At 51.2% G+C, this 21,013-nt stretch overlaps 1 protein-coding gene across 18 annotated transcripts in view; it reads left to right on the forward strand.

Moving 5' to 3' along the window:
* Window positions 1-8,896: 8,896 nt before the first annotated feature.
* The window catches only part of SMARCA4 (SWI/SNF related, matrix associated, actin dependent regulator of chromatin, subfamily a, member 4), a 100,989-nt gene continuing 88,872 nt past the window's right edge, over window positions 8,897-21,013 (forward strand). For 9 of the 18 annotated variants that reach the window (XM_063599876.1, XM_055104269.2, XM_055104267.2 and 6 more), the window contains exon 1: window positions 8,927-9,105. The gene's annotated coding sequence lies outside the window, so the exon portion shown is untranslated. Of the gene's footprint in view, window positions 9,106-9,359; window positions 9,661-21,013 lie in introns of those variants that run through there. The other 9 variants (XM_063599874.1, XM_034945780.3, XM_063599875.1 and 6 more) reach the window with 4 other exon arrangements.

Consider the following 21,013-nt stretch of genomic DNA (forward strand, 5'->3'; position numbering starts at 1 on the left):
GCTGGTCTCACACTCCTGATCTTGTGATCTGTGTGCCTTGGCCTCCCAAAGTGCTGGGACTAGAGGCGTGAGCCACTGCACCCGGCCTACACTTACGATTTTTAAGAGGCTGTTGCTGTCTTCTGTTTTCAGAGAAGTGCATTTCAAGTTTACAAAATTGCCTAGCATGGTGGCTCATACCTTTAATCCCAGCACTTTGGGAGGCTGAGGTGGGAGGATTGCTTGAGCTCAGGAGATCAAGACCAGCCTGGGCAACATGGTGAAACTTCATCTCTACAAAAAATAAAAAAAATTAACCAGGTGTGGAGGTGCGCACCAGTAGCCCCAGCTACTCAGGAGGCTGAGGCGAGAGGATGGCTTGAGCTCTGGAGGTTGATGCTGCAGTGAACCATGATTGTGCTACTGCACTCCAGCCTGGGTGTGACTAAGTGAGACCTTGCCTCAAAAAGTAACTAACTACCTAATTAAATGTTTACAAAGTCATTAGAAGAATTTGTGTGCAGCCCCAGGGAAAAGTAATAGCTGGATAAGCCCAGAACAGCAAAATGCTTTTTCTGAGAGAAGCAGACCTGCTGAGGCCCAGACTCACTCTTCTCAGACTGAGAGCACATCTGCAGGTGATGTTTGGGAAACCCCGGCTTGGCTTGCCTTGGGACACTTCCAGTAGCTCCAGTTCAGGGTTGGAAAACCTGTTCTGCCACTGTCTTGTGGATGCCACTCCCAGGTTTATATATTTATTTATTTTTTGATGGACTTTCACTCAGTCACCCAGGCAGGAGCGCAGTGGCATAATCTCAGTCACTGCAACCTCCGCCTCCCAGGTTGGAGAGATTCTCCTGTCTCAGCCTCCCGAGTAAAACTGGGACCACAGGTGCCTGCCGCCAAGACTTGCTAATTTCTGTGTTTTTAGTAGAGACAGGGTTTTCCCATGTTGGCCAGCCTGGTTTCAAACTCCTGGCCTCAAGTGATCTGCCCTCTTCAGCCTCCCAAAGTGCTAGGATTACAGGAATGAGCCACCACGCCCAGCGCAATCTTAGGTGGATTTTCTCCATTTTACTTGTACTCATTTGTGTGTGTGTGTGTGTGCGTGTGTGCGCGCGCGCGCATGTGTAGTAAATTGTATACAATTTGCTTCCTATGTAGGTTTGCATATTCACGCCCACATTCAAAATACTGATCATGGCTGAGGCGAGTGGGTCACTTGAGGTCAGGAGTTTGAGATCCACCAGGCCAACATGGTAAAACTCAATCCCTACTAGAAATACAAAAATTAGCCGGGCGTGGTGGTGGGCTCCTGCAATCTCGGCTATTTGGGAGGCTGAGGCAGGAGAATTGCTTGAACCCAGGAGGTGGAGGTTGCAGTGAGCCAAGATTGCACCACTATACTCCAGCCTGGGAGACACAGCGAGACTCCATCTCAAAACAAATCAAATCAAAACAAAACAAAAAAATTTAATCAGATAGTATGTAACATTTTTGAGATTGGCTTCCCCCCCCGGCTCCCGCCCAAAGCATAATTCCCTAGAGATTCATTCATCTCGGCTGGGCACGGTGGTTCACGCCTGTAATCCCAGCACTTTGGGAGGCCAAGGCGGGCAGATCACGAGGTCAGGAGATCGAGACCATCCTGGCTAACACAGTGAAACCCCGTCTCTACTAAAAATACAAAAAATTAGCCAGGCGTGGTGGCGGGTGCCTGTAGTCCCAGCTACTCAGGAGGCTGAGGCAGGAGAATGGCGTGAACACAGGAGACAGAGCTTGCAGTGAGCCGAGATCCCGCCACTGCACTCCAGCCTGGGCGACAGAGCAAGACTCCGTCTCAAATAAATAAAAATAAAAAAGAGATTCATTCATCTCATCTGTTGTGCATCTCAATAGTTTATTCCTTTTTATTTATTTTTTTGAGACTGGGTCTTGCTCTGTGGCCCTGGCTGGAGTGCAGTGATGAAATCATGACTCACACAGCCTTGATCTCCTGGCCTCAAGTGATTCTCTCTCCTCAGCCTTCCGAGTAGCTGGGACTATAGGCATGTGCTGCCATGCCTCGCTTATTTTTAAAAGTTTCCTAGAGATACTGTCTCCCTGTGTTGGCCAGGCTGGTCTAAAACTCTTGGGCTCAGGGGATCTTCCTACCTTGGCCTCCCAAAATGCTGGGATTACAGGCATGAGCCACCGCACCCAGTTTGGTGATTACTCTTGGTGGAGATCCAAAGTGCCATAATTCAGAGGCAGAATCTTAGAAGAGCTTAATAAATTCAACTTAAGATAAAACAATATAGCTAAAATAAAACACCTACAAAATTTCTGACAAGTGTGGGCAGTCAGGTTTCCATATGTAGTTGGTAGAAGTGGTATGCTTAGTATAAACATAATGTGAAATGCTCGGTATTTCCTGAATTGTGTTAAAACCACAGCTACTGGCTAAAATAAAGCTATTGCCCTGAGTTTCTGTCTTGGAAGAATTGTTTTCTGCATCATACATCTCACTGCTAGGTTTAGGGAAATCACCTTTTTTTTTTTTTTGAGACAGAGTCTCTCTCTGTCACCAGGCTGTAGTGCAGTGGCATGATCTTGGCTCACTGCAACCTTCGCCTCCTGGGTTCAAGTGATTCTCCTGCCTCAGCCTCCCAAGTAGCTGGGACTACAGGTGCCCACCACCATGCCCAGCTAATTGGAAAATCACCTTCTTTTGAGGCCCAGATTTGAGGGCAATAGGTCATTTTCCCTCCCTCCCTCTCTCCCTCCCCTTCTCTCTCTCTCTCTTTCTGTCTTCGGTTTTTTTTTTTTTTTTTTGAGACAGAGTCTCCCTCTGTCACCAGGCTGGAGTGCAGCGGGGCGATCTTGGCTCACTGCAACCTCACTTCTGCCTCCTGGGTTCAAGCGATTCTCCTGCCTCAGCCTCCCGAGTAGCTGGGATTACAGATGCCCCCCACCACGCCCAGCTAATTTTTCTACTTTTAGTAGAGACGGGGTTTCACCATGGTGGCCAGGATGGTCTCGATCTCTTGACCTCGTGATCTGCCCGCCCCGGCCTCCCAAAGTGCTGGGATTACAGGCCTGAGCCCTGCCAATTCCTTATTTTTTGGAGATACAGTCTTGCTCTGTCGCCCTAGCTGGAGCGCAATGGTGCGATCTCGGCTCACTGCAACCTCTGCCTCTGGGGTTTAAGCGATTCTCCTGCTTCAGCGTTCTGAGAAGCTGGGATTACAGGCATGCGCCACCAAGCCGGCCAATTTTTGTATTTTTTGTAGAGACAGGGTTTCACCATGTTGGTCAGGCTGGCCTTGAACTCCTGACCGTGTGATCTGCCCGCCTTGGCCTCCCAAAGTGCTGAGATTACAAGTGTGAGCCACCGCGCCTGACCTCTTTTTTTTCTCTTTGAGACAGGGTCTCCTCTATCACCAGGTTAGAGAGCCTTCTGGGCTCAGGTGATTCTCCTGCCCCAGCCTCCGGAGTAGCTCTGATTACAGGTGCTCACCACCATGCCATGCTAATTTTTGTATTTTTAGTAGAGATGGGGTCTTGCCATGTTGCCCAGGTTGGTCTTGAACTCCTGGGCTCAAGCAATCTGCCTGTCTCAGACTCCCAAAATACCAGGATTACAGGTGTGAGCCACTGTGCCCAGGCACAAGAGGTCATTTTTGATGAATAAATGCACATTTCGTTAATTAATGAGTGATTTCATATTCCAAGGAAGATCTGGAGATATTACTGAAAAAGTGTTTAACTTGCAGTGGCAACTGAAGTCAATGTATTTTACATTTTCATGTTCTGGACTTGGGTGAGTTGTTATTTCAAGCCCTCATCTTTGAGTAAAAGAGAAGAATCCACCTGTAATCCCAGCCACTCAGGAGGCTGAGGTAGGAGAATCTCTTGAACCTGGGAGGTGGGAGGTGGAGGTTGCAGTGAGCCAAGATTGAGCCACTGCACTCCAGCCTGGGTGACAGGGCAAGACTCCGTCTCAAAAAAAAAAAAAAAAAAGAAGGCCGGGCGCAGTGGCTCATGTCTGTAATCCCAGCACTTTGGGAGGCCAAGGTGGGCGGATCACGAGGTCAGCAGATAGAGACCATCCTGGCTAACACGGTGAAACCCCGTCTCTACTAAAAATACAAAAAATTAGCTTGGCGTGGTGGCGGGCACCTGTAGTCCCAGCTACTCAGGAGGCTGAGGCAGGAGAATGGCGTGAACCTGGGAGGTGGAGCTTGCAGTTAGCCGAGATCGCGCCAAAAAAAAAAAAAAGAAAAAAAAATCCATTCTCCTCTGGGATGATTCCCCTCCCCCACTTCCTGTTCCCTCCTCTCCCCTCCCCTCCCCTGCCCTGCCCTCTCCTCCCCTTCCTTTTTTTTTTTTTTTTTTTGAGATGGAGTCTCTCTCTGTCGCCCAGGCTAGAGTGCAGTGGTGTGATCTTGGCTCACTGCAACCTTCGCCTCCTGGGTTCAAGCAATTCTCCTACCTCAGCCTCCCGAGTAGCTGGGACTACAGGTGCTTGACACCATACCTGGCTAATTTTTGTATTTTAATAGAGACGGGGTCTCTCTCTTTTTTTTTTTTTTTTTTAGAGACAGAGTCTCGCTCTGTCGCCCAGGCTGGAGTGCAGTGGCGGGATCTCAGCTCACTGCAAGCTGTGCCTCCCGGGTTCACGCCATTCTCCTGCCTCAGCCTCCTGAGTAGCTGGGACTACAGGTGCCCGCCACCACGCCCGGCTAATTTTTTTGTATTTTTAGTAGAGACAGGGTTTCACTGTGTTAGCCAGGATGGTCTCGATCTCCTGACCTCATGATCTGCCCGCCTCGGCCTCCCAAAGTGCTGGGATTACAGGTGTGAGCCACTGCGCCCAGCTGAGACGGGGTTTCACCATATTGACCAGGTCTCGAACTCCATATTGACCTTGCGATCCCAGAGAAAGTGCTGGGATTACAGGCGTGAGCCACTGTGCCTGGTTGAGACAGGGTTTCACCATATTGACCTGGTCTCGAACTCCTGACCTTGTGATTTGCCTGCCTCGGCCTCCTAAAGTGCTGGAATTACAGGCGTGAGCCACTGCGCCCAGCCTGTAGATGTTTTTTTTTTAAAGTCTGGAAGCCAAGGGTGTCAATGCAGACATGGGGCCAAGGTCCCGGGGGCAGTTCATTATTAAGAACTGTGCTCTTAATTGAGACACCTGGCAAATTTTGTATTGCTTTGTAGAGATGGGGTTTCACAATGTTACCCAAGCTGGTCTTGAACGCCTGTCCTCAAGTGATCTGCCAGCCTGGGCCTCCCAAAGTACTGCCATTATAGGCATGCATGAGCTACCACAACCGGCCTGTTTTTCTTTTTTGAGACGGAGTTTCGCTCTTGTTGCCCAGGCTGGAGTGCAACGGCATGATCTCAGCTCACCGCAACCTCCGCCCCCTGGGTTCAAGCGATTCTCTTGCCTCAGCCTCCCAAGTAGCTGGGATTACAGGAATGCACCACCACACCCGGCTAATTTTGTATTTTTTTAGTAGAGACAGGGTTTCTCCATGTCGGTCAGGCTAGTCCTGAACTCCTGACCTCAGGTGATCCGCCTGCCTTGGCCTCCCAAGTGCTGGGATTACAGGCGTGAGGCACCGCGCCTGGCCCGGCCTGTTTTTCTTTACACTATTGCATATTAGTGTGATTAGCATAAAAGACAATTAGAGAACAGTCATACCGTCCACTCCATGGGCAGCAACCCTGCCTCCTCCATGCATTGCTGCAGGGTATTCCTAGCTCAATGCTTAGCATTTGGAGAGAGCATAAGAAATACTATTTGGCCGGGCGCCTTGGCTCACGCCTGTAATCCCAGCACTTTGGGAGGCTGAGGTGGGAGGATCACCTGAGCCCAGGAGTTTGAAACCAGCCTGGATGACATAGTGTGACTGTCTCTACAAAAAATTTTAAGAAAATTAGCTGAGTGTGGTGTCCCACACTTGTAGTCCAAGCTACTCGGGAGGCTGAGGCAGGAGGATCGCTTGAGCCCAGGAGGTCGAGGCTACAGTGAGTACTCATCGTGCCACCGCAGTCCAGGCTGGATGACCCAGCCAGCCTGTGTCTCAAAAACAAAAACAAAAAAATAACTACTTGAATGAATGAGGAATCGAGTTCAGATCCCACTTCTACTTGCTCACTTACTGTGCACTATTCAATAACACTAGCTGAGGATCAGAGAGCTAGCAGGTGGGCTACCTGCTGTCATGATTCCTCATAACCAAACAGTGGAAGTGGGAGCCATTATTGTTTCTGGTGGGTTTTTTTTATTTTGTCTTGTTTTGTTTTTGAGACGGAGTCTCCCTCTGTCACCAGGCTGGAGTATAGTGGCACGCTCGACTCACTGCAACCTCCGCCTCCTGGGTTCATGCAATTCTGCCTCAGCCTCCTGAGTAGCTGGCACTACAGGCACGCGCCACCACAGCCAGCTAATTTTTGTATTTTTAGTAGAGATGGTGTTTCACCACATTGGCCAGGATGGTCTCAATCTCTGACCTCATGATCCACCTGCCTCGGCCTCCCAAAGTGTTGGGATTACAGACGTGAGCCACTGGGCCCAGCATTTTTTTTTTTTTGAGATGGAGTTTTACTCTTGTCACCCAGGCTGGAGCGCAATGACATGATCTTGGCTCACTGTAACCTCCACCTCCTGGGTTCAAGAAATTCTCCTGCCTCAGCCTGCCGAGTAGCTGTGATTACAGGCACCTGCCACTATGCCTGGCTAATTAATTTTTTTGTATTTTTAGTAGAAATGGGGTTTCACCATGTTGGCCAGGCTGGTCTCGAACTACTTACCTCAGGTCATCTGCCCACCTTGGCTTCCGAAAGTGCTGGGATTACATATGTCAGCCACCGCACCCAGCCTTATTGTTTGTTTCACAGGTGAAGAAAGTGAGGTGTAGATGGTCTGGTAAACCTGCCTGGTATTACCCATGCATCACCCAGGTAGTAGAAATGGAGTCGTGTTTTAAACCCAGGTCCTTCTGGGGCCTGGCTTGGTGGCTCATGCCTGTAATCCCAGTGCATTGGGAGGCTGAGCCAGGAGGACTGCTTGAGCCCAGTAGTTTGAGACCAGCTTGGGTAACACAGCAGACCTCAGCTCTACAGAACATAACAGACAAAAAAAAAAAAAAAAAAAAAAAAAAAAAAAAGCTGGTGGTGGTGGCATGTACCTGTAGTCACAGCTATTTGGGAGGCTGAGGTGGATCCCTTGAGTCCAGGAGTTTGAGGCTGCACTGAGCTGTGGTTACACCATCGCACTCCAGCGTGGGTTACAGAGCAAGACCCTGTCTCTAATAAAACAAACAATTAAACAAAAACCCACCCAGGTGAGGTGGCTCACGCCTGTAATCCCAACACTTTGGGAGGCTGAGGTGGGCGGATCACTTGAGGTCAGGAGTTAAAAACCAGCCTGGCCAACATGGTGAAACTCTGTCTCAACTAAAAATACAAAAATTAGCCGGGCGTGGTGGCGGACGCCTGTAGTCCCAGTTACTCGGGAGGCTGAGGCAGGAGAATCGCTTGAATCTGGGAGGCAGAAGTTGCAGTGAGCTGAGATCGTGCCACCTCACTCCAGCCTGGGCAACGGAGTAAGACTCCGTCTCAAAACAAACAAACAAACAAACACACAAAAAAGAAAATACACAGAAGAGGCCAAGAGGCTCAGGGCCTTCACTCTCGGAGGAAGGTTTCTCTTTCACCACCAGCCTGTCTGCATTCAAACGTGTTCTTTGCAACGACGACTTCCCTGGCTGCCCTATTTAAAATGTCCATGATCCTCCCAGTGTTCACCTCACACTGTACTATTTATTTTTTTTGAGACGGAATTTCACTCTTGTTGCCCAGGCTGGAGTGCAACAGTACGATCTCGGCTCACTACAATCTCCACCTCCTGGGTTCAAGCGATTCTCCTGCCTCAGCCTCCCGAGTAGCTGTGACTACAGGCGCGTGCCACCACGCCCGGCTAATTTTTTGTATTTTTAGTAAAGACGGGGTTTCACCGTGTTAGCCAGGATAGTCTCATCTCCTGACCTCATGATCCACCAGCCTAGGCCTCCCTAAGTGCTGGGATTACAGGCATGAGCTACCGCGCCCGCCTAATTTTTGTATTTTTAATAGAGACGGGTTTCACCATGTTGGTCAGGCTCGTTTCTAACTCCCGACCTCAGGTGATCCGGCCGCCTCGGCCTCCCAAAGTGCTGGATTACAGGCGTGAGCCACCAAGTCCGGCCTCTCATACTGCACTATTTTGCTTATTAATCTTGCTTCTTGTCCTCCTTCCCCACTAGACCGTGGGCTCCACGGCGGCTGGGACACAGTAGCAGATCAATAAATATTTGCTAAGCTAATTAATGGCACTTGGGAAGTTGTGCAGAGAAGGCGGCCACGGTCGGGCCCCGCCTTGCCTCCCCAAATAGGCCTCGCCGCCCCAGGTCAGGGATCAAGGCGGTTCCCAGGCGCGCCCTTGGCCCGCGGGAAACCACTGCCCGGTCTTGGCCCAGGCGGCCCGTCCTACGGTCCAGGGTTCCTATTTCCGAGCCTCAGGGACCTCCTTTCCCCACGGACCCCACGGCCACCGGGATCCCATTCTCCAGTTGCCCCATCGTCACCGCGGCCGCCGCCACCGCCGCCGCAGTGGCGTCCGCTCTGCGCATGCTCTGGGGCGTCAGGACGCGAGGCGTGCAGAAGGCGAAGCGTGCGCAGGCGCGGGGCCATCGCGGCCCGAGTGGGGCGGTGCATCGGACGCGCGTGCTTCCTCCGGGCCACGCCCACCCCCGTCCGCCCAGGGACGGGCGCGCACGCGCGCCGGGAGCGGAAGGGCGGGCTGGCGCGCGCACGAGGCCGGGCAGGCGGCGGAAGCTGGAGAGGCCGCCGCGGTGCTGAGGGGGAGGGGAGCCGGCGAGCGCGCGCGCAGCGGGGGCGCGGGTGGCGCGCGTGTGTGTGAAGGGGGGGCGGTGGCCGAGGCGGGCGGTCGCGCGCGCGAGGCTTCCCCTCGTTTGGCGGCGGCGGCGGCTTCTTTGTTTCGTGAAGAGAAGCGAGACGCCCATTCTGCCCCCGGCCCCGCGCGGAGGGGCGGGGGAGGCGCCGGGAAGTCGACGGCGCCGGCGGCTCCTGGTAAGGAACGCGGGCCGCGGGGGTAGCGCGGCGCGGGGCCGGGGAGGGCGGTTTGAATGGAGCCGGGGCGCCGAGGGGGGAGGGGGCTGCTGGCGCGCCCTGTGCGGGGCCGGGGTACGGCGGCGCCCGAGGGTCAAGAAGCCCAGCCGGCAGCCGCGCGCGTGGGGAAGGCCACAGTGTCGCGAGGCCGTGGCAGCGGCGGCCCCCGCGGAGCGGCGGGGTGGGTGGGGGGCCCGGGCCGCGTGGAGGCCGCGCGATCCTCTCCGCGCGCGCTCTCGCCGGGGTCGCCGGACAAAGCTCGCCCCCCTCGCCCGGCACCCCTACAGTCGCCCTCCCAGTTACAGCGGCTGCAACAATAGGCAGGCGTTGGGGCTTTTCTGGCTGCGTGGTAACGGGTCCGACCTGAATGTTGCGTTTTTGGCGAAGCTGCGATCGGGGCTCAGCCAAACCTCCAGATATGTCCGGCGTCGGCCGGACACGGGCATTAGCGGTCCCCTTGGGCTAGCCGACCTCAAATTGTCTTAAAAACGCGTCATTCCAGATTTTCAAGGAAAGGTAAAGGACTCCCCCGATGCCTTGCAGTTAGTGACTTCAAAATGTTTGCCCGAATTGGGGTTGGGGATGGGGTCGGCGGCAAGTAGGGGAGCACGGAGGAAATCCTTTGCTGTGTAAAAGCATTGCTTTTCTTTTGCATCCTTTTTTCTCCTTCCCAATTGGTTTTTCAGATTAAGGCTTTTATTTTCAACGTGGACCTTTTGGGCGAGTGTTTTGTCCCGATCTTGAAGATACCAGTCTTGATTTTTTTTTTTTTTTTTTTTTTTTTTTGGTCAGTGACTCCTTGGGGAAAGTAGCAAGGGAATAAGCGGAAAAGCCGCTTCGCAGGAATTTGAAGCAAGTTTTCAGTTTGGATTGATAGGCTGCATTCAAGCTTGATTCCTGGTGCTGTCAGTCACTTAGCACACTGTCACTTTAGGGAAGTGGCTTAACCTCTCTGAACCTCTTAGTTTTCCTCCTTTGTGAAAGCTCCTTTGTGAAAGGGGGTAATCTCCCAAATGGAATTGGTGAAAGCCTGTAAAATGGTTCCTCGCAAGCGGGAAGCACTATTGTAATTGTCTGGTCCAATCTCCCTCATTGTTCAGCAGATAACTTCTTGAGGTCCTACTAAGTGTTGGATGGTCGGGGGTTGGATCCTGGAGCCTCTGCAGTCTTGGAGGGGAGCGGGTGGTAAATGTGGGAACAAACTCTCTTGGCCTATCGTTTATTGCTCTTAACCTGCACTGTGAGAGGGACACAGCGGACAGGCAGGGGATCGGTGGTAGCCAGAGATCACGGGGGCTGCTTGGAAGAGGGGGCCTCAAAATCAGGGAGGGTGTGTAGGATTGTATTTTGTTTTTGAGGCAGAGTCTTGCCTGTCGTCTAGGCTGGAGTTCAGAGTCCCAATCTCCGCTCACTGTAACCTCCGCCTCCTGGGTTCAAGCGATTCTCCTGCCTCAGCCTCCCGAGTAGCTGGGACTACAGGCGCCCGCCACCACGCCTGGCTAATTTTTGTATTTTTAGTAGATATGGGGTTTTACCATGTTGGCCAGGCTGGTCTCAAACTCCTGACTTAAGGTGATCCACCCACCTCGGCCTCCCAAAGTGCTAGGACTACATGTGTGAGCTACCGCGCCAGGATTGTATTTTGACTTTCCCTGGCCACCTCAGACTAGCCATTGTTCCCCTCAGCTACATTCATACATCAACTTGGTCCTTTCCGGTGTAGCTGTCACCCCCAGCACCGTGAGAGCTGGGGTTGTGTCTGCCTGGCTGGCCCCACAGTACCCTGGGCCTGACACATAGTAGGTCTTTAGCGAACTTATGTGGATTGAATGAGGGGGTCCTGTGGAAGATCGCGTGACCATCTGTGTAAAAGGCTTGGTGCAGGGCCAGGTGCAGTGGCTCATACCTGAAATCCCAGCACTTGGGGAGGCTGAGGCGGGAAAATTGCTTGAACCCGGGAGTTTGAGACTAACCTGGGCAACATAGTGAGACCTCATCTCTACAAAAAATACAAAAATTAGCCGAGTGTGGTGGCATGCACCGGTGGTCCCAACTACTCAGGAGGCTGAGGTAGGAGGACTGCTTGAGCCAGAGAGGTGGAGGCTGCAGTGAGCCATTCTTGTGGCCCTGCATTCCAGCCTGTGCACCAGAGTAAGACTGTCTCAAAAAAAAAAAAAAAAAGAAAAGAAAAGAAAAAGAAAGCTTGGTGCAGGACTGGGGATGGATTGTAAGGGATACAGGTTAGTTGTTTGAACAGTTTTTGCACTTTCCAAGCCATTGTTTCCTGAACCTCAGTTGTCCTCCTCTCCCCTACAAAGTGTGGGGTGGTGGTTAGCGTGGGGTGGTGGTAAGGAGTACTCATTCTGGAATCAGACCTCCTGAATTCACACCCAGCTCTCTAAATCGTAGCTTAACCTCAAGCGAGGCACTTAGCAGTAGGGCCCCCCACTTGTGAAACAGGTAGGACAAGGATGCCCGAAACTTCACAGGCTTCTTGTGAGGGTTGAATGAGGTCACATGGGAAGCCGCTAACACACTGCTGCACCTGATGCATAGTGAACACTTGATTTTTTTTTTTTTTTTTTTGAGACGGCGTCTTGCTCTGTCATCCGGGCTGGAGTGCAATGCCCCTGTAGTCCCAAGCTCCTTGAGAGGCTGGGGCAGGAGGTACAGGCTGCAGTGGACCATGATTGAGCCACTGCACTCCAGCCTGGGTGACGAAGCGAGACCCTGTCTAAAAAAAGGAATAAAAATTAATTCATGCATAGTTAGGAAAGTAATAAATGGTTTTGCATGGGCCACCTAAAATCATTTTGTGTCCAGCCCTTTAGGAGACGTAAGTTGATCGTGCAGGCTTTTGAGCAGGGGAGGCGATGTCATCAGAATTGTGATATAGGGCAGTGCAGTGGTCTCTAAACTTCTTGTCAGTGAGGAGCATCCCAACATATGTATATTTATTTACAATTTATTTGTGTACCTTTGCTTCTCCTTGGGAACCCTCAAAACACCAGGAGATAACCTTAGACCATTCCATGTTTTGGCTGTTTGTGGGAGGTGGGAGCATGGGAGGGACTAGGGTTTTGGGCAGATGTCTGGTGGAACTTTCTTTCTTTCTTTCTTTCTTTTTTTTTTGAGACGGAGTCTTACTCTTGTTGCCCAGGCTGGAGTGCAATGGCGCGATCTCGTCTCACTGCAACCTCTGCCTCCCGGGTTCAAGCGATTCTTCTGACTCAGCCTCCTGAGTAGCTGGGATCACAGGCGTGCACCACCACACCTGGCTAAGTTTTGTATTTTTAGTAGAGATGGGATTTCATCATGTTGGCCAAGCTGGTCTTGAACTCCTGACCTCAACTGATCCACCCACCTTGGCCCTTGGCCTCCCAAAGTACTGGGATTACAAGTATGAGCCACCACGCCCGGCCTCTTTTTTTTTTTTTCTTTTGAGACAGAGTCATTCTGTCGCCCAGGCTGGAGTGCAGTGGCTCGATCTTGACTCACTGCAACCTCCGCCTCCTGGTCTCAAGCGATTCTCATGCCTCAGCCTCTGGAGTGGCTGGGACTACAGATGTGCACCACCATGCCCAGCTAATTTTTGTATTTTAGTAGAGACAGGGTTTCACCATGTTGGCCAGAACTCCTGGTCTCGAACTCCTGGCCTCCTGTAATCTGCCCACCTCGGCCTCCCAAAGTGCTGGGATTACAGGCGTGAGCCACCGTGCCCGGCCAGTCTGGTGGAACTTTCTATCAGTAAGGAAACAGGCCTAGGGTTATTTTCTTTCCACAAGGGTTGTCAAGTCAACCACCTGGGTTTGACTCCTGGTTTTGTCTTTCCGTCCCTCGGTCATCAAGGCTGCCATGGCACAGAAGGACCCATTCATGGTGCCTGTAGACAGAACACAATGTGAATGGTGCCCCCTGGAGTTGTGCAAGAAATAACCCAGCCACTCTTCCCCATTTATGTGGCGAACAAGCATGCATTGAGCGCCTGCCATGTGCCAGGCACTGCTGGGGAGCTGGGGATTCCATGGGGAACAGGCAGACAAGGGTCCTGTTCTTAGTAGCTCACACCCCACTCTTGACTTGCAAAGGGGGACAGTACTAGTACCCAGCTTGTAGTATTGCTGCAAGAGCTGAACAACCAGTGACAAATGCGAAGTGCTTAGAATGGTGCCTGGCACATAGTGCTAAACAGTTGTTAGTGCTCATCATTTATTAGGATTCCTGCAACAGCCTGGTGGGATGACACAGATAATATACTTTTTCCTCTAGTCATAAGTTCTGTATGTTTCAAAGTGGTAGCAAAGGAGTCAGCTCCTCCATTTTGTCCTTAATGGCTGCACATTGTTTAACAGCAGGGATGCATTCTGAGGAATGCGTTGTGAGATGATTTTGTGGTTGCGTGAAGATGATAGAGTGTGCTTACACACATCTAGATGGTGGAGCCTAGTCCACATGTAGGCTCTGTGGTATATAGCCTATTGTTCCCAGGCTATACACCTGTACAGCATGTCACTGTACCGATTATTGTAGGCAGTTGTGACCCGATAGTATTTGTGTATCTAAATATATCTAAACAGAAAACGTATGGGAAAAATACAGTATTATGATCTTTAAAAAATTTTTCTAATTAGACAATTCAAGGAGGAAAGTATAATCTTATGGGACTATTGTATATTTGGTCCATCATTGACCAAAATGTTATGTGGTGAAGAAAACCATGCTTTGAAATTTCACCATAAGGCATTGGAAAAGGGAGAGTGTGTTTAGTGGCATGGGTTTTTTTTTTTTTTTTTTTTTGAGGTGAAGTTTCACTCTTGTTGCCCAGGCTGGAGCGCAATGATGCGGTCCTGGCTCACTGCAACATCCGACTGCAGAGTTCAAGCAATTCTCCTGCCTCAGCCTCCCGAGTAGCTGGGATTACAGGTGCCCGCCACCATGCCTGGCTAATTTTTTGTATATTTAGTAGAAACGGGGTTTCACCATGTTAACCAGGCTGGTCTTGAACTTCTGACCTCAGGTGACCCACTTGCCTCAGCCTCCCAAAGTGCTGGGATTACAGACGTGAGCTACCGCGCCCGGCCAGGTTTTTAAAAATATCAAATGTTCAGCCGAGTGTGGTGGCTCATGCCTGTAATTCCCACACTTTGGGAGGCCCAGCAGGGCAAATCACTTGATCCCAGGAATCCAAGACCAGCCTGGGCAGCATGGCAAAACCCCGTCTCTACAGAAAAGTTAAAAAATTAGCCAGGCATGGTGTTGCACACCTGTAGTCCCAGCTACTTGGGAGGTTGAGGTGGGAGGATCAAGCCGAGGAGGTGGAGGCTGCAGTAAGCTGTGATCGCACCACTGCACTCCAACCTGGGTGACACAACAAGACCCTATCTTAAAAAAGCCGGGGGTTGGGCTGGGCGCGGTGGCTCATGCCTGTATTCCTAGCACTTTGGGAGCCGAGGCGGGCGGATCGCCTGAGCTCAGGAGTTCAAGACCAGCCTGGGCAACATTGTGAAACCCCGTCTCTACGAAAATACAAAAGAAATTAGCTGGGCATGGTGGTGTGCGCCTGTAGTCCTAGCTACTTGTGAGACTGAGGCAGGAGAATTGCTTGAACCCGGGAGGCCAAGGTTGCAGGGAGCCGAGATCGTGCCACTGCACTCCAGCCTGGGCGACAGAGCTAGACTCCGTCTCTACAAAAGAAAAAAAAAAAAGCCGGGGGGTGGGAAGGATAACAGCTGCTGGAATACTGGGGGAAGGTATGAGAGGGAACAGGTCAGAATGAAGCCTGAGGCTGAATGGAGCTTCAGGTGCTGCCACCCTCATAGGTGTCAACCCTAAGGAGACACAGCGGACTCATTAGTATGCCCAGTGATTTCTTGATTGAAGTTTTCTGTTAACTGCATCCTAAGGACATTAATCATTAATTTTTCAGGGTGTGGGATTGATGGGCATGTGAATTGTGGCCTCAACTCTTCTTCATATATGGGAAAGGGCCTGGATGGAAGTGCCAGGTGTAGCTGGGTTTGTTGTTACAGGGCAGAGAGAAGGGACACATTGATTTCCCTCCAATTCCCTCAGGGAAGGGGGCTTTCTTGTTTTTATTTTATTTTATTTTATTTTTTGAAATGGAGTCTTGCTCTCTCTCTGTCGCCCAGGCTGGAGTGCAGTGGCACGATCTCGGCTCACTGCAAGCTCCCCCTTCCGGGTTCACGCCATTCTCCTGCCTCAGCCTCCTGAGTAGCTGGGACTACAGGCGCCCACCACCACGCCCAGCTAGTTTTTTTTTTTTTTTTTTTTTTTGTATTTTTAGTAGAGACGGGGTTTCACCATGTTAGCCAGGATGGTCTTGATCTCCTGACCTCGTTATCCGTCTGCCTCAGCCTCCCAAACTGCTGGGATTACAGGCGTGAGCCACTGCGCCCGACTGGAAGGGGGCTTTCTTTAGAAAATAGGTAAATGTTAGTAGGGTGGAAACCAACCCTGGCCCCTTTCAAATGTGTGTTTTTTTTTTTCTTTGGAGACAGAGTTGTACTCTTTTCTCCCAGGCTGGAGTGCAGCGGTGTGATCTCGGCTCACCGCAACCTCTGCCTTCCAGGTTCAAGCAATTCTTCTACCTCAGCCTCCTGAGTAGCTGGGATTACAGGCGTGCGCCACCATGCCTGGCTAATTTTGTATTTTTTTAAAATTTTTATTTATTTATTTATTTTTTTGAGACGGAGTCTTGCTTAGTTGCCCAGGCTGGAGTGCAGTGGCACGATCTTGGCTCACTGCAATCTCCGCCTCCCGGGTTCATGCCATTCTCCTGCCTCAGCCTCCCGAGTAGCTGAGACTACAGGCGCCCGCCACCACGCCCTGCGGGGGTTTCACCATGTTAGCCAGGATGGTCTTGATCTCCTGACCTCATGATCCGCCCGCCTCGGCCTCCCAAAGTGCTGGGATTACAGGCGTGAGCCACTGCGCCTGGCCAGTAATTTTGTATTTTTAGTAGAGACGGGGTTTCTCCGTGTTGGTCAGGCTGGTCTCAAACTTCTGACCTCAGGTGATCCGCCTGCCTTGGCCTTCCAAAGTGCTGAGATTACAGGCATGAGCCACCACTCCTGGCCTCAAATGTTTTTTTAAGTCCCAGACTGGTTTCCAGAGCTTTGCTTTTGGGGACTCTGTTACCTCCCTAAAGGGGCATAGCTTCATTTATGTATGTGGACACTTGTCACTGTGAACCGTTTTGCTCTGTGTGCAGCCAGCTGTGAGTGTGATAGAGTAGCACGGGCCCCGTTTTTAATAGTGATCGACTTTAAAATGGTTCTTTGAGGAGGTGTTTTTTTTTTTTTTTTTTTTTTTCCACTTTTTATTTTTTTAGAGACGGAGACTCGCTGTGTTACTCAGGCTGGTCTTTAACTCCTGGACTCAAGTGATCCTCCAGCCTCCACCTCCTGACTAGCTGTGATTACAGGCGTGATCCACTGTGCTAGCTCTTGGGAGTTTTTTAAGTTTTCTCTTTGCCACTGGCAAGTCACGCCCCAGTGGCTCAGGAAGCAGGTGGCTGATGTGACAGTTGCTGCTCACCTGTTCAGTGGGAGACTTGAGGGGGAGGGTCTGCTGTATGCGACCCAGCTTGCTCCGAAAGTCCCAGTAAAGGGGCATAGTGGATGTCTCATTGTGCCCAGGGAGCTGAAACTGCCCCTGTGATGATCAAATGTGATTCTGGCACAGCCTGGACTGGCTGGGCACCTGAAGGCCTTGCCTGCCTCCTGGAGGCATCTCCTGAGTGCCTGTGGGAGTGACTCTTTACTTGCCCTTCCTCTTGACTCTGCCCTTCCTCGACCTTCAAGGTTCTCATCCTATTTATTCCTTTTGATCCTCGGCCTGAATCAGTTACTCAGGCCCTGGAGTCAAAGAGACTTGAGGCGGGATTCTGTTCCGCATGACTTAACCTCTTTGAACTCAGAATTCCGTTTTCCTCTCAGAATCTCCCTGGCCTCCACCCTCTACCTCAAGAACCAGGGGCTGAACCCCAGCCCTGCCTGTCTTTGCCAAGCCTTGCTCTAGGGCTTGGCCAGCCTCGAGGAAGGGGGGCCTTGTTATGTTTATTTAAAAATTTATGTTTTAGGTTTTACTTTCTTAGAAGTGGAGGTCTTGATGTTATCTCCCAGGCTGGTCTTGAACCCCTTGGCTCAAAGGATCTGCCTACTTCAGCCTCCCAAAGTGCTGGGATTATGGGCGTGAGCCACTACGCCCGGCACCTTTTTATATTTCTTTCTTTTTTTTTTCTTTTTTTGAGACAGAGTTTGTCTCTTGTTGCCCAGGCTGGAGTGCAATGGCGGGGTCTCGGCTCACTGAAACCTCCGCCTCCTGGGTTCAAGTGATTCTCCTGTCTCAGCCTCCCGAGTGGCTGGGATTACAGGCATGCACCACCACACCTGGCTAATTTTGTATTTTTAGTAGAGACGGGGTTTCTCCATGTTGGTCAGGCTGGTCTCAAACTCCTGACCTCAGGTGATCCACCTGCCTCAGCCTCCCGAAGTGCTGGGATTACAGGCGTGAGCCACTGCACCCGGCCCCCTTTTTATGTTTCTAACAGCACGTCCCAGCCGAGGCCCTGGTGTTCACCCTTGCCTCATCTCTTGCCCTCACTTGCACATCCATTCCATCAGCATGTCCAGAGAAATTAAAGTCATTATCAGACTGTGCCACTCCCGTGCCTGGAACATTCTAGCAGCTCCCCACTGCACTGGATGCTCCTGGAGCCCCTTTACTGTGGCCCTCAAGGCCTGTGACTTCTCCCCTATGCCCCACCTGTGGCCACACCCAGTTGCCCTCTGAGGTATGATATGGAATATATTTGGTCTTTGTGCCACATGTCATAGGAGTGATAGGTGTGTCTTTTAAAATTCATAATGAGCCCCTTTTGATCACAGCTGAGTTTATGCTTATGAGGTGATTTAGGATGGGGCTCCTAGATAGCCCAGGATGGGGCTGGTTACCAGAAAGACCAAGTGCTTAGAGGGTGGCATGCACGGAGGGGCCATTGAAGCTGTCTGTATTGCTTCCATCTGGTTGACCCCGAGTCGTATCCGTTATAATAAACCATTAATGGGAAGTGAAATGCCTGCCTTAGTTCTGGGCGCTGCTTTAGCAAATCAATCAAACTGAGGAGGGGGTTGTGGGAATTCCCAATTTATAGGTGGCTGGGCAGAAGTACTGGACCCTGGGATGTGCAAATGGCATTTGTAGTGGGAGCAGTCTTATGGGACAGCTCTTTTTCTTTTAGAGACAGAGTGTCACTCTCACCCAGGCTGGAGTGCAGTGATACAGTCATAGCTCATTGCAGTGTCCAGCTCCTGGGCTCATGTCATGCTCCCGAGTAGCTGGGACTACAGGTGTGCACCACTGCCAGGCTTAGCTAATTTTTAAATTTTTTGTAGAGACAGGGTGCTATACTTCCTAGGCTGGTTTCAAACTCTTGGCCTCAAGCAGTCCTCCCACTTTGGCCTCCCAAAGCGCTGTGCTTAGGTGAGCCCACTGCATCTGGCCGATAAAGTCCTTAACTTGTGGGAGATAGAGTCTGAATTGAGTTAAATTGTAGGACACCCAGCTGGTGTTTGGAGACTTGGAGAATTACTTGGAAAAGACCCACGCATCTGGTCACAGAATTGTTCTCGGTTATGAGAGTATAGTAGAAGCAAACTGGTTTTCTCTGAGTTGGTGTCAAAAGTGCTGTGTGAGAGTGTAGAGAAACGGAGTGTGGGCCAGGCACGGTGGCTCACGCCTGTAATCCCAGCATTTTGGGAGGCTGAGGCGGGTGGATCACCTGAGGTCGGGAGTTCGAGACCAGCCTGACCAACATGGAGAAACCTAGTCTACTAAAAATACAAAATTAGCTGGGCGTGGTGGCGCGTGCCTGTAATCCCAGCTACTTGAGAGGCTGAGGCAGGAGAATCACTTGAACCCAGGAGGCAGAGGTTGCAGTGAGCTGAGATCGCACCATTGCACTCCAGCCTGGGCAACAAGAGTGAAACTTCATCTCAAAGAAAAAAAAAAAAAAGAAATAGAGTGTGTTTTCCCACCTTCCCTGCTCCAGCCACACTGGCTGACTTGCTGTGCCTTGGAATATGCCAAGCACAGTCCAGGGCCTTTGTACTTGCTGTTCCTCTGTGGTAGATAAATAACCACATGGTGCCCATGTCACTACAGATCTCTGCTCAGACATCTTCATCACTGAGGTGTCCCAGGCCACCATAGAAGGAGTGCTTCTCATCTGTTAACCCTGCGAACCCTGCTTGATTAGATTTATAGCACTTCCACCCCCTATGTGACATTGTGTCTTTTTTTTTTTTTTTCTCTTTGAGACAAGGTCTTGGTCTGTCACCCAGCGGGGAGTACAGTGGTGCAATCATAGCTCATGGCAGTCTGGACCCTCCCACCTTGGCCTCCCAAGTAGCTGGGACTACAGCCGCATGCCAGCTAATTTTTGTATTTTTCGTAGAGACGAGGTTTCACCGTGTTGCCCAGGCTGGCCTCAAATTCCTGGACTCAAGTGATCGACCTGCCTCAACCTCCCAAAGTGCTGGAATTACAGGCGTGAGCCACCATGCCCACCCTGAATACTTTTTTTTTTTTTTTTTGGAGGGGGGAGATGGAGTTTTGTTCTTGTCGCCCAGGCTGGAGTGCAATGGTGCGATCTTGGCTCACTCCAACCTCTGCCTCCCGGGTTCAAGCGATTTCAATTTTCCTGCCTCAGCCTCCTGAGTAGCTGGGATTACAGGCGTGCACCACCACGCTCGGCTAATTTTTTTTTTTTTTTTGAGACGGAGTCTCGCTCTGTCACCCAGGCTTGAGTGCAGTGGCGCAGTCTCAGCTCACTGCAACCTCCGCCTCCTGGGTTCAAGCGATTCTCCTGTCCCAGCCCCCACACCGAGTAGCTGGGATTACGGGCGCCTGCCACCATGCCGGCTAATTTTTGTATTTTTAGTAGAGATGAGTTTTAACCATGTTGGCCAGGCTGGTCTCAAACTCCTGACCTCAAGTTATCCACTCGTCTCGGCCTCCCAAAGTGTTGGAATTACAGGCATGAGCCACCAAGCCTGGTCCTGATTTTTTTATTATTAGTAGAGATGGGGTTTCACCATGTTGGTCAGGCTGGTCTCGAACCCCTGACCTCAGGTGATCCACCTGCCTCGGCCTCCCAAAGTGTTGGGATTACAGGCATGAGCCACCACGTCCGGCCCTGAATACTTTTTTTTTTTTTTTTTTTTTTATATAACACTTCCACTTTCTATGTGACATTGTGTCATGTTTGGCTGTTTCTGTCACTCTGCTGTCCACTCCTCCAGGTAGGAATTATGTTGTTCTCTGCCAGATGCCTGGTGTTTGGAACCAGCTTGGTGCATTCAGCGCTGTTAGTATTTGGGGGTAGTCATCAGTAAGTCCTCTGCTGTGGCGGTGGAGAAGGCCTGTCACGAGTGACACTGGGCAGGTATGGATTCTGCATCTCCCTGCCCACTCTTGGCCTTTGCATGCCTCTGTTGTGGGGACTCCTCTTGCCATCTCCACACAGTGTCACTCCTCACGCTCAGTGTTGCGTATATAGCTGATAACACAGCAGACCCGGTGGTGGCGCAGGACATCCATCCAGTGGGCCTCGGCCAGCCGAAAAGAAAGAATAGGGGCCGGGCACAGTGGCTCACGCCTGTAATCCCAGCACTTTGGGAGGCCAAAGTGGACGGATCATCGGCTCAGGAGTTTGAGACTAGCCTGGCCAACATAGTGAAACCCCATCTCTACAAAAAATACGAAAATTAGCTGGGCATGGCGGTGTGCGCCTGTAGTTCCAGCTACTCGGGAGGCTGAGGCAGGAGAATTGCTTGAACCCGGGAGG

The sequence above is a fragment of the Pan paniscus genome, chromosome 20 (genome assembly GCF_029289425.2).
Source record: "Pan paniscus chromosome 20, NHGRI_mPanPan1-v2.0_pri, whole genome shotgun sequence".
Lineage (NCBI taxonomy): Eukaryota > Metazoa > Chordata > Mammalia > Primates > Hominidae > Pan > Pan paniscus.